Genomic DNA, 13,845 nt, shown 5'->3' with positions numbered 1-13,845 from the left:
AAGAATTGCATGGGAGAAATATTAACTCATATTTTTTTCTGTCCATGGCTGAGTACATTTTTCCCTCAAGCTTTCAATAATTTTTATTGTTTAAAAAAATCCTAGACCCCAGCCATCAGTATTAAAAAGTGGACGTGCCTAAGAACGCGGAATGTAGGGGTAGAGTGAAGTCTGGATCGCTGGAAATTTGAAAAGAGTAACACGCCTCTCTGCGGTTTGCAACCCATAGGACCCTGTTTCAGAGCCTCGCCCCTCGGTACTACCACACATAGGGGAGAGAGACTCTGTACGAGGCCGTTGTTGTAACTGCTGTGTGTTAGCACACTCAAGTACTGCTCAGGTTTCTCTTGGGCAATAGTGATGTCCTAAAACGTCATTAAATCAATCAAACAATTGTTTTGTATTTAGATTCTTCCCAAGTCATAATCTATAAGACGCACGCATTTATATATTTTCATTATTTCAATGAGTCGTCGACTGAAACCTTGTCACTGAATGCTTGTATACAATACAAACTCCTAAATATGTATTTCTTCTTTTCCTCTTATATTTTAAAATATATAGCTTTATTGATACAGTGATTTCAAATGACTTCTGATTTTTCTCCAAAATGCACATGCAATGCAATGTATTTCTCATTGCAAAGCAATGTTTATGTAAACTCTTTCCTTGACATCGTTTTGATATTGTTAAGATGTCCTACCTTCGATGGAGTAATAACAAATTTGTATTTCAGGGTCGAGGACATGCAAGCCTTGCAAAAACAAATCATCTATTTTACTTAAAAAAAAAAAACAGACAGACAGACAGAGAAACTTTATTAAAGTCTCATCAATCAAAACAGTTATTCATGACATATAGTTCATAAAGCTTGTCACAATTTAAAAAACAACGTACAATATTTACAAATTTACACATATAGAGGGCCACGAGAAGAGAGACTACTTATAATGTTATCATGTTGAAGGAACAGTATGACAAATGTTGAAATTTAAACTGTGTTTTAGCTTTTTTTTTTGGGAGTTTTTCGTAGTATCAGAGTATAGTACCGAACAAAAATAAATGCCGTAAGTTTAGTTAAAATAGTTTACGATTGTAAGGTCGTATTCGATTTCCTCGGTAATTGATATACCATTGAAATATTCCTCCATTTTCAGCCAGAAATTTTTTTAAAAAATGAGCAGTTAAATTTCAGGTATTTTTCTTTCTATTTGTAAAAATCATGTTTGATTTCAGAGCGAACTTTCAATTATTATTATTTTTTTATTTTTTTGAAAAAAAAAATGTGCATGATTTTGCATAGGAGAGGAGGGAAAATTTACGAGTGAGCCAATATTTTTTATACCTCTCTCCTGTTCGATAAATACGCAGATTCTTGATTAACTCTTGTGAGTGTGATGTATACTTTTTTCCATACTGCTTTTTGAGGAGATTTGGAGAAATATAGGGCCTAGTTTTGCACCCTCTCTTGTGAATCTCTTGACCCCACTGAAACACCTAAATTGATATCACTGTTGGTTATTTTTCTGATGACTAATTTTGACTTAAGAATTAATGATTCGACTGATACAATGAAAACAATTAAGATGAGGAAACAAATCTTACAGTTAATAGATATAATGTACCTGTACTTTTTTACGTACATGTATATGTTAATACCACCATTTCGTTTGGTCAAAACAGAAATGTCACTTACATCTTTAAATATATACCCTAAAGGTGATTTAAAGATAATCCTACTAACGGAGAATGAACAAAGGTCGTGTGCGCATGTCTTAAAGTTGCTACGTGAATATATCTGTACAATACGGATCCATACGTAGGTGGGGTCGTGACCATACACAATAAATGGCCCAAAAAGGTTTTCTCACAGAAGCAATTTTTAAAATGTCGAAGAACTAAAAGATACCGAGGCGTTTTTATAGCGAAAGCACGAAGAGCTCGAGGCAGTATTTTTCGTGAAGGACTATTTACATTTTCATGCAAGTGGCAATAGCGTGTAACCTTAAAATCAAAGCACCAAAGGTGCTGAAACTCGGAAGTCGCTTGGCGTGCAACCTGCAAGATAGGTTCCCGATGTTTATTTTTGAAGCAATGTGCTAGAGTGCCGGTCATGACATGGACTAAGGTTTGAGAATGTTTTAGTGTTGAACCCATATTTCCCATGCAACCTGCAGCAAAACAAAACAAAGATGTACACAAATATTGTGAAAATAAGATTATTACATTTGTTTAGGTTCTTGAGACCTTAAACTTGAAAAAATGCAGCTGATGATGTTGAATGTGACGCTTCTTGATAAAATGATTTTGATTATAATACCATACACGGAGCATAGTTAAAATCCAACACCACCCAAAGAGAGATAACCTTTCAAGCCAATATAACAATAACATAAATGTGATGAATTTATTTGACAAAAATCCAAGACGGGAAAGGAGTCATGGCCATCGCCACTGTACGTCACCTAAGTTAGATGATGTCTCCATAAATGGTCTCCTTTCTTTCATACAAAAACCTCTTAGACTTCATCACATTAGAACCAAACTTTATGCTATACCTCTCACTCTACTACACTCCCTTTACAAAATAAGTCTTGACACTCCTGTTTCTGACCCAACCTCATCATTATACAGACTTGTTGCCATCATTTTGGATATTGGTTTCCACAGTCTCTTTAATCCAGTTTGTGTGAAAAGTCAAGATGAAGAAAAACGATCATTTCTTCCACTACCGTTTGTCAACAAAGGTATAGATGCAATTAATTTGGCTAACATCGTCCATCACAAAAACGTTACCAACAAAATTCCCCCATATTTCAAAGACAAATACATACCAATTATTTCATATTCCTATACTTCACCCATTGCATCCAAAAATTTCAATTATAAAAGGCTATTGCAGAACCTCGAGATTGAGGACTTCAAGGCTAAGCCACCTGACTGTTCTTGCAAAACCTCTCCATTCAAATATGGTCCTTCTGGTCACGTCGTTACGGGAGATTTAACCATCATCGAAAACGAATCTCTGCGTAATATCCTTTCTAAAGGTCCCAAGTACCGTGAACCACGCTCCATAAATTGGAATTATAACTTTAAAGTTCTTATGGATGTCGTAGAGGACTATGCAAGAAAATGGATAAAACGAGAACAAGAAGACATTGATTCTCTGCCAGAGTGGCTAAAGGCCGTGAGGTCTTTAATTTTGAAACGAATGAAAGTTTTAAGTAGGTCAATGAGTGCCAAGGATACATCAGTTTTCAAAGACCCCGATGTAGCTAAAACATTGTCTACTATACATGAAAAATATGTTGTCGTACCAGCAGACAAAGCCCAAAACAACATTGTTTTTTTCTGCAAAACGTTTTACATCCAATGTTTATTATCAGAGGTAGACGTAGAAAATAATAGCAGTGATAAGACCTATACTGCTACCACTCTCCCTAAAGAAGAGATTGTGGAAAATCATAAATCTGTGCTATCCTCTTTTGGTCTCTCTACCAAGGACGATGATTTACCGTTTATGTACTGGATTCCCAAACTTCACAAGAATCCACACAAACAACGTTTCATAGCTGGATCTGCAAAATGTACCACCAAACATCTTTCAAAACTTTTAACTTCTATACTCACAACTGTCGAAGAGGGTCTGCAGTCCTACCACAGCACTTGTTACTCCCGTAGTGGTATTAATTCAATGTGGATCCTGAAAAATTCGAAAGATCTTTTGGAGACAATCAGTTCAAGACTATTATCTGAATATAATAGCATTAGAACCTATGATTTTTCAACACTGTATACTTCTATTCCCCATACTCAGTTAAAATCCCGACTTAAAACATTATACATCGTTGTTTTTCAAAAAAAGATGGTACACCTAGATACAAATATATAGTTCTTGGTAGAGATTCCTCATAATTTGTAAGAAATAATAAATCATTTTCCAAATATACAGAGGAAGATGTTAACAAAATGCTGGAATTTTTAATCGACAACATATTTGTCCAGTGTGGTGGACATGTTTTTTCAACAAACGGTCGGCATCCCAATGGGAACAAATTGTGCTCCTTTACTTGCTGACCTATTCCTTCACTCTTATGAGGCTGACTTTATAGCTGATCTGATCAGAAAGAAAGAATATCGTTAGCTAGATTCTTTAATATCAGTTTCCGCTATATAGATGACGTATTATCTATAAACAATCCTAATTTCGGGGATTTGATACATCGCATCTACCCAAAAGAACTTGAGATAAAGGATACTGCAGACACTGTGATGAAGTCAGCCTCATATCTTGACCTACACTTAGAAATCGATGGTAAAGGAAAACTATTGACCAAACTTTACGACAAACGTGATGACTTTTCATTCAAAATTGTCAACTTCCCTTTCATCTGTGGCAACATCCCTTCGGCACCTGCGTATGGAGTGCTCATATCACAACTCATACGTTATGCCAGAGCTTGCCGAAACTACGCAGACTTTTTGTATCGCGCTTGAACTCTAACAAATAGGCTTCTTTCTGGAACAGGGTTATGTTGCTACAAGACTGAAGTCATCACTACAGAAGTTTTATGGTCGTCATCATGAACTCGTTGATCGTTATAGTGTATCCATCTGCACCATGAAAACTGATTTATTCAACGGGTCATAGTTTTCCTTTCCTCGTTTGTCTACCCCGGACTTGACTTTTTATGAGCAACTGGGCGGGTGTTTCTGGAAAAGCAGAGGACGCTTACCCTATCGCTGCACCTGGTCCAAGCTCCCAGGTTTTAGTGGAGTCCGAATTGCCCATTTACTTTTGTTACTTTGTATGTATGATTTTAGTTACTACATGTTCTTTGTTGTGTATGTCTGTTTTCCATGTCTAGTCTTTGTCCCTAGATTACATTCTTTTGATTTCCGCTATAACCTTGGTTCTCTTGATTACTCTTCCAATTAAATTGTATTGGCTTTTAACTAGACTGGTTCCCGATCGCAACATTCAGTAGTCCCGGGAACCAGGATAGCTTTTAACTATCTTTTTTGAAATTACTACGCGGCCAAGCGGCAAAAAATAGTTTGGCGTCTCGATTTACCAGTTCAACAATATTTAGGCGAAAATTAACACTTAAAAATGTTTGAAATATCATCCATTTGGGATATGGATGAAATGTTTAAAGTTGAAGACAGCATTTCCGTCCTTGAAGTTATCTGCCGGAAGCCCTTTTGTCATTCTTATACTTACAATACTCGAAGCCACTCACGTGACTTCCGAGTAAAAATAGTGTATACCATTTGGAAGAAATGCTAGAATATGTAGAAATATTCCGATCGTATATATTTTTTTAAACTAAACAGTCAATTGGTGTAGGCCGGTCCAACAAAATGAACAGGTTTTTTTTCTTTCCGTCTCCTCTCTCTTCTACTTTGATTACTCCATTTCCGTCTCCTCTGCTTTTACCGTCTGTTTTCTTTCCCATCACCTCTAATCTTACCGTTTGTTTTCTTTCCTGTCCCTTCTTCTCTTAACGTTTCCCTTTTACCTCTCCTCTGCTGTAACCGTTTTTTCCCTTCCCGTCTCCTCAGCTCATGCCGTTTTATGTATCATATTTTACAATTTGTTTCGACAGGAGGGAGGGTGGGTTTGGAATGTTCAAATGTGCGTAAAAAAAGTGGAGTTTATGCATAGATCATTTTCTTCTCGAGGGGAGGGGGCTGAGATTTTATGTTGACTTAGATTTTTTTTAGCAAGCGCGAAAATAATTTATTATTTTAGATTTTGCACTATCCGAAGTTTATTTAAAAACCTACATTGTTAAATATTGGGTAAAATATTGAATCATTTTTTTTTGTCTTTGACTGAGTAAAACTTTTTTTTTGCTTAAACGAGAAATAATTTTTTTCTTCAAACTAATTCCAGCCCATCACCTTCCTCAGTATAAAAATGGTCTATGCTTAAGTACTTAATTTGACAGTACAATATTCTACAAGCAATTTAGTAGCAATTACACCTCTGCCAAACGCCACCCCTTTATGTAAATTCCTGCAGTACATCGGAAATTGATTCGCTATTGTCAAATCTTACAGTATTTTATTCGAAATGCAGTGGATTATCGTGTTCTTGCATTCGACATTCGAGATAGGTAATTCTTAGAACTTCAAGTCTTTATTGAAGTCCAATAGTGTATGTTTGCATTCGACATTCAAGATATCTGTTCGAGCCCATGGCGAAATTCAATGGCGTGTTTTTGCGTTTGATATTTAAGATAGCTAATTCTTAAATTTTTTAGCCTTTGTCGAAGTTCAATGGCGTGTTCTTGCATTCAACATTCCAGATAGTTTTTTTTTTTTTAAATTTCGTACCTTTGGTGAAGTCCAATGGCTCAAAAGAAAACATCTCGAGTCGAACCTTGTTATAATCATAATTTAGTTATTAGAAGTTTTATCCGTATGTCTTTGGTTGACTATCCATTGAAATGTCAACAGTTTTCCCCAAATCGCTTCCCTTATTGCTGAAAGAAAATAAAAACGAAACCAGAAAACTGTGATTTGATACCCCAACTCCCCTTAGATAACATACACCTTGTGACCTCCAAATTTGATTTGAATTAAAATTGAAAAAGAGAGAGCACAATGTTAATATGTAATACAGATTCTGTACAAGTTTCATATAAGTCCATTCTGTTATGTTCTATGAGTAACGGCTAGGAGATAATACCCCATGTCAAGGAATGTTCAATCTACATATGCTTTACTTTGAAATGCTAATCATTTCTGCATTCAGATCTGCAGTTTTTAGAAAACCATACATTTATCTCCCAATAAAATCAATTAAATGAAACCCTCTGTGAAAGAAGGATGAAAGAAAGTACGGATACCTCTATCTTTATTTACCACCACTTTGCAAGTGGGGGTGAAAATATAAAGTTTCCCGGTTGACTCAGCATCATAGTTCTTTGATTTGAGGTAATTGTTCAAACCATTTCTATCCGAAATTCAAATAATTTCTCCATGAAAAACGTATTCACGGGTTCAGGGATCGAATCACTTACTATAAATGTCAATTTAAAAAAAGGTCATGATGTTAATGTTCGTAAGGCAACAGCATATAGTTTTCCTTTCCTCTTTCGTCTACCACGGACTTGACTTTTTTATAAGCAACTCGGCGGGTGTTTCTAGAAAAGCAGAGGACGCTTACCCTACTAGTGCACCTGGTCCAATCTCCCTGTTTTTAGTGGAGTCCGAGTTGTTCGTTTGCTTTTGTTACTTTGTATGTATGATTTTAGTTGTTCTTTGTTGTGTATGTCTGTTTTTCATGTCTGGTCTCTGTCTCTGGATTACATTCTTTTGATTACTGCTATAACCTTGGTTCCCTTGATTACTCCCTCAATAAATAACAAGACAATTTCGTAGTATTACATCCCCCTTCTAAAATGGGTTCATAACAGACCGAAACTATAAAAACGCAATTAAATTACTAACAGTTAAATCTGTAACTCGATACATATCGTTTTCAAATGTACTTTTAAACGATCCGTTGGTTTTAACGTACCCTGGGGTCAAAACAAATGATCGGATTAATATCATTATTACTTTAAACGATAATCCTAATAGATAATTTAATTGACCTAGATTATTTTGAAGATGTAAGAACATGAAGAGTAAACAAGACAAGTGCCATAAACGTCTTAACTTGAAGGGCCGATTATGAAATCACTAAGCCTTATGTACATGTAACCACGTGCAGGGTGACTGTGTAGGTGTAGTCGTGACAATCGTCATCATGTCCTACATTTACTCGTAGTTATGAAGATAGCATTCGAGAATAGTACATTGTTTCTAAGCATCATATTTTTTATTCCCGTTGAAAAAAACCTCAGAAACTCTAAGATAGCCGTTGCATATTGATTTGCCCCTACCCCTTCCCCCAAAATCTAAATTTGGATATTGTTGTTCCGTTGTCGCACGTGCACTTATCGATTACGCGATTTGTTGCGGATTGTCATCGCAGAAAACTTTGAGTTAAAACTGTTTCTATAGAACTTCTCTTCATTCGTATAACGACGAACGAGTCATTTTTATCAGACTCTGTTAGAAAGGCTTCTCGATGTTTTTTTAATGTTCAGCGTTGTTCAGTAGGCACACTCGAGAAGTTCCGAACAGATTGATTCAAGAGTTAGCGTGCGACATATCTCCCCTATATCAGCGGCGTAGCCGGAAATTTAAGATATGTAAGCAGGGGATCTGGGCATAATTTTAAAATTCGAATAACATTTTTTTTCATTAACGTAACAGCTTTGACCACCTATTTTAAAACATGTTAAATGTTTAGAGGAAGGTGTATAAGTTAAAAGAATCACAGCCAGCTTTTTCTCGTTTTTCTTTCTTTCTTTCTTTCTTTTTTTCTTTGTTTGTTTTTTTTTTCTTTTCTGATATTTTTTTGTCAACCCTCTTTAATTGAACCGACATAACGCAAGCATAAAGAAACCTGTTCGGCGGTAGAAACATCAGTAGTTCCATCTGCAATTATGCTAATACAGTTTGCAGAATTACACTCATCGACGATCTGCTGTCGTAACTGTTGACCACAAATATGAATTAACTCATTCTGCATCTGGTTTAGATAGCTAGTGTTTGGGGGACTGCTTTGTAAATGGTCAGACAAAATCCTATCATTTTCTGCCTCAAATTTGATAAGAGCAATGAACTTTATCTCGGTATGACCACGTAGGGGAATGTTCAGCTTTCCTAACAAATAAATAGTCTTCAAAATACTTTTCAAGATAGCCCTGTTTCTTAATATTTTATTTTGAAATGAGCAACTCAACACTGAGACAACATCATCCGTTTTACCTTCAGCTATTTTCATAAAATTTTCACTCATTTCAATACACTTGTCATGACCAGGTTGGCCCAAGTGTCGCTTTATCAAAGTTGTCAAATTTGCCCAATCATTTTCAAGCGTTCTAACAAAAGCATTATCAGAACTATTGAATAAAACGCAATACAAACAAATCACTGAATTTTCTGACTCGGAATATCTTAACCAAGAATGCTTATCGAGACATGTTCGATTTTAACGCCTTTTCACTCCCCGGATTACTGTAAGAGGAAATACAAACGAATCGGGAATAACCCATTTATTTTTCAGTAGAAAGAACTTTTGTTTGTCGTCCTCCTTCCACTTGTATGATTTAATATCAAAGTTTTGTGGCTATAATGATTTAGGCCCCAGCCCATGTAACAATAACTTGAAGATGATAATGTTTTTATTACGAGTCGTCGATTAAAGCGTGTTTAGGTTACAGACCACCAATTCAACCAATGAGCATTTGGAACGTACGAAAAAATAGTCCTACGCAGAAATTACCCCTGTTCCTCATAGTGCTGTGAAAAAAGTTCTCATCTTATTTAAAAAATTTAAACAGTTTCTGAAAGGAAAAACATTTCTGTACATTTTATAGGTGCATTTTGCTTCTTGTGCTGTGAAGCCTAATCTCCATAATGATTTTTAAATATACCCCTATCTTGTGAAAACACTGGGATTTCCCATGCTATTTATAGATCCTTCACTTCCGGTGACTAGTACTGCACTGCAAGTCTGCTAACCCCACATGCCATTCTGAGGATTGTGAGCTGACATATGTAGAATCATGCTGATATATAGTCCTCTGCAGGTTAAAGTTAAGGTAAAGTCCAGAGAAGCCATTGAATATTGTGAAATTAGCATAGAAGCCTATGGAAAGTGGAATTAGTGGTTTTTAGCCTTTATCTCAGACGCATATTTGTCACGTCAACGATGTCCTTTTAGGTTTTATGAAGTTCAAGATCAACACACGGACGCTTGTTTATTTGAACTGATCTTGAAAAGAACTTGATCTTGAACCTACAGAATTCTAACTTAAACATCACAGTTACATTTAAATAATCAAATGTTTAATAGAGATCAATATTCCAGATGTGATTGTTACAAGCAAATTAATGTAAATGTAAAGCCAAGGTTGTGAACCCCCCCCCCCCCAAAAAAAAAAAAAAAAAAATTGTCAAAATAATTTGTAAGCACATGTCTTCACTGCTTTAATGGTGCTACTGCATATCCATGATGATGAAATGAAAAAAGGATGGGACACAAGGATAATGGTTTCGACAAATTTTGATTGCCACTGGAAATAGGGAGAGATGGGTAGGGTCTGGCAATTTAGCCTCCTGTGGCGGAGCCCTATGGTTCCTACTCCGGGAGAATACCACAGTAGGGTTCTTTAAAGTACGAGGAACGTGGCATCTTTCCCAACACGGTGCACCACTATGGTTTGCGGTCAGGTTTTCCGTATTATAGCCTGACAACCCCAGCATGTAACACGCCACGTGTACCCCATTCCACCACCTGGGGCACACATCCCAGTTGCTCTGTGGGCAGAGCGCCCTAGCCCCCGGCTAGGGTTCTGAGCACTATTTAGTCGCCTTTTACGACAAGCTTAGCGCTGCTGCATGCCTATTCTTTTAACACCCGGACCTGCACGGGGAAAGAAAATAACAGAGAAAACAAATAGCCGCGAAGGTATCCCTATTATACAATAAACTTTTTTTACAGTTTGTCGAAAATAAAAAAGCCGTTAAATTTGATTAATTTTGACATCCTAAATCGCCAAATAAGAATTGGCTGGTCCAGCAGAATTCGACAGCCGAATGTTTAGTAAAAATGTAGTATTATCACCAACAGTTACTAAGGAGATGACAAAATATATTTGGAATCGAAGAGGAAAAAATAAGCATAATCATGCACATTATTTGGCACTTAGTGTAAAACAAGCCATATCCGGGGGTATCTTTTTTTTATGCTCGCTTAGTCAGTCTATTAAAATACAATGTCTTAGGTTTATTTGGCAAACTGTGAGATCACTGCTATGTTTTATATTTCAGCGACTTACGTAAAAGGTTCTACAAGTCAACTATTATTTGAAAGTCAAAAACTGTATTTCGAGCACAAATGTCCTCAATGGAGCCTTGAATTATTTGATGCAAAAGGTTGTAAACTTAGTCCTATTTCACATACATATTGTATTACATTATATTGCAACAAAACATTCAGTGCAGTGGGATAAAATTTACCCTCTGCCACCCATATTATAGGATCTTCTTGATTTTTACACGGACGGTCTCTTAAAAGATAAGATCTTTAAATATAGAAGTTATTTTGATGGTTCGCGTAAAAACCTAACTTATTTATGACTGTAGAAGAGCATGGGTCACTATTGTGATCCATTAGATATTCTGCTTCTAGATAAGTAAGCAAGGATATGTAGAAAACAAGGTTAGGTTTTTCTTGAAAGCGACAGCGTGGGCAAAAGCCCTTTCTCGATCGTCAGTAAGACTATAAATTTCAAATGGGATGAAATAAGACGTAGTAAATTGACCTTATTTCATGATGTACATGTGTATAATTCACTATGGTGATACAGCTTTCTCGAGCATATGTAAATTATCCGTAGTAACATGATATAAGATACCATAGCTGTAATCGTTTGGGTCATTTTTCGCAAGACTTTACTTTCAAGGTGAACAATGGAGGGTGTATGGCATAGACTCAGGAACTGCTAACCCTTCTGGAGTATTGTAGATCAATATAAAAAGAGAGAAATCATAAAATACCAATTGTTTGTAGCCAAACTATTACCCACTGCATCTTATAAACAAAACAAGGATATGATAGCTTCTGTTTTGTTATATTGTGAAATAGCTAAGCCACATATACTATTGCAAATTACCAACATCGTCTGATGTTCGAAATTCACTATAGAAACTGCAGTCAGCCCTCTCAAAAATGCAAGAATCTTGCTATTTTTTAGTAAGTCAAAAACAGTAAATGATTGTATGCGATGTTATCCGATTGTCAAACGATGTTAGATTTGAATAGTGTCCGAGAATTTCGAAAGGCTTGTCTGCAGCGTTTACTAAAAGAGGAAACGAACATCTGCGTTGCGAGGAGCTTATTACTATTGTCATAAATTATGTGCACAAAAGATGTCTTTGCTGACATAATTGTAGTCTTTACCCAATAAAACAACCGGTACACTTCCTATGTTTTTGAATGAGAGATGGGGACCCTTCCTCATTATGAATTTATAGGGTCACGTGAGGACACTAGTGAGGGCATTTACAAGCTCTAATAGTGTCTGCAAGCCTCGTTCTAGTTTCATTTTTCTTACCGGAATTTCTGAGTGTAATCAAGGGAACCAAGATGCTAGTGGAAATCAAACAAATGTAATCCGGGGGCAAAGACTACATATGGAAAACAGACACACACAAAGAACATAAAGTAACTAAAATAATACATACAAAGTAACGAAAGTAAATGAGCAACTCTTGACTCCACTAAAAACTGGGAGCATGGACCAGGTGCACTGGTACGGTAAGCATCCTCTGCTTTTCTAGAAACACCCGCCGAGTTGCCCGTAAAATGTCAAGTCCAGGGTAGACGAAAAAGGAAAGGAAAAATATGACACATTGAACAAATCAGTTTTCATGGTGCAGATGGATACACCGTAACGATCCACGATTTCATGATGACGACCATAAAACTTTTGTAGTGATGACTTCAGCAGCATTTGTAGCAACATAACCCTGTTCTAAAAGGTCTAGCGCGATACAAAAAGTTCGCGTAGTAACGTTAAGCTCTGTTGTGATATGAAAACTCCATACGCAGGTGCTGATCGAAGGGATGTTGCACAGATGAAAGGAAAGTTGACAATTCTATATGAAAAGTCATCACGTAAGTCGTAAGTTCGGTCAATAGTTTTCCTTTACCATCGATCTCTAAGTGTATGTCAAGATATGAGACTAACTTCACAGTGTCTGTAGTATCCTTTATGTCAAGTTCTTTGGGGATGTAAAAATATTGAAAAACGGAGACCAGTCTGCATGTTACTGTAATTCCGAAATATCGAAACGCTGTATTACAATTCAAAATTCTTCTATTTTAGGCTTTTCTTAACACTTTCATCACGTGGATATAGATCTAGATGTTTGTCATTTTTAGCTCACCTGGCCAAAGGCCATGTGAGCTATTGCCATCACTTGGCGTCCGTCGTCGTCGTCGTCAACAATTATATAAAACTCTTCTCCTCCGAAACTACTTGACTAATTAGAACCAAACTTGGTATGAATGTTCCTTGGGGTATACTGCATAAAACTGATGTGGGGATTTTTGATTCGTCGAAAAACATGGCCGCCGTTACTAAAAATAGAGCATAGGGGTCCGACAGTAGTTTTTCACATATATCTCCTAAACCGTTAGGTTTAGCAGAATTCTGATAATGGAAAAGTGTTCAGCATGATAAGATCTATCTCTGGTCAAATTTTGGTTTTAATCCGTTCAGCCATGTTGGAGTTATTGCCCTTTTTCAACGATTTTTGCTATTTTTAATGTTATTTCTTTCAAAAATCTTCTCCTCTGACACAACTTGACCAATTAAAACCAAACTTGGTATGAATGTTCCTTGGGGTATCCTGCATAGAACTGATTCGTCGAAAAAAAAAACAACATGGCTACCGTTACTAAAAATAAAACATAGGGGTCAGACATTAATTTTTCACATATATCTCCAAAACCGTTAGGTTTATCCAAATTCTTTCAATAGCTGAAATGATCCATATTATTAGGACTACACAAGTCTTCATACTCCTTGTAAGAGTTATTGCCCATTGAAAGGGGACAAATGACTCTTATAAAATAGTTTTCAGTCAATATCTTGAAAACTATGATAGATTAAAAGATACTTTCAGTTGTTGAAAAGATCTTGTAATAGTCCTAACAAAGACTTCTTGAGTCAAAATTGTTGGACAACTTCTTGTTTAATTTATTGCCTT

The sequence above is a fragment of the Perna viridis genome, chromosome 14 (genome assembly GCF_037379345.1).
Source record: "Perna viridis isolate PV_CMFRI_1.1 ecotype Kerala chromosome 14, ASM3737934v1, whole genome shotgun sequence".
In the NCBI taxonomy this organism is placed as follows: Eukaryota; Metazoa; Mollusca; class Bivalvia; order Mytilida; family Mytilidae; genus Perna; species Perna viridis.
This window is presented reverse-complemented; position numbering follows the sequence as displayed.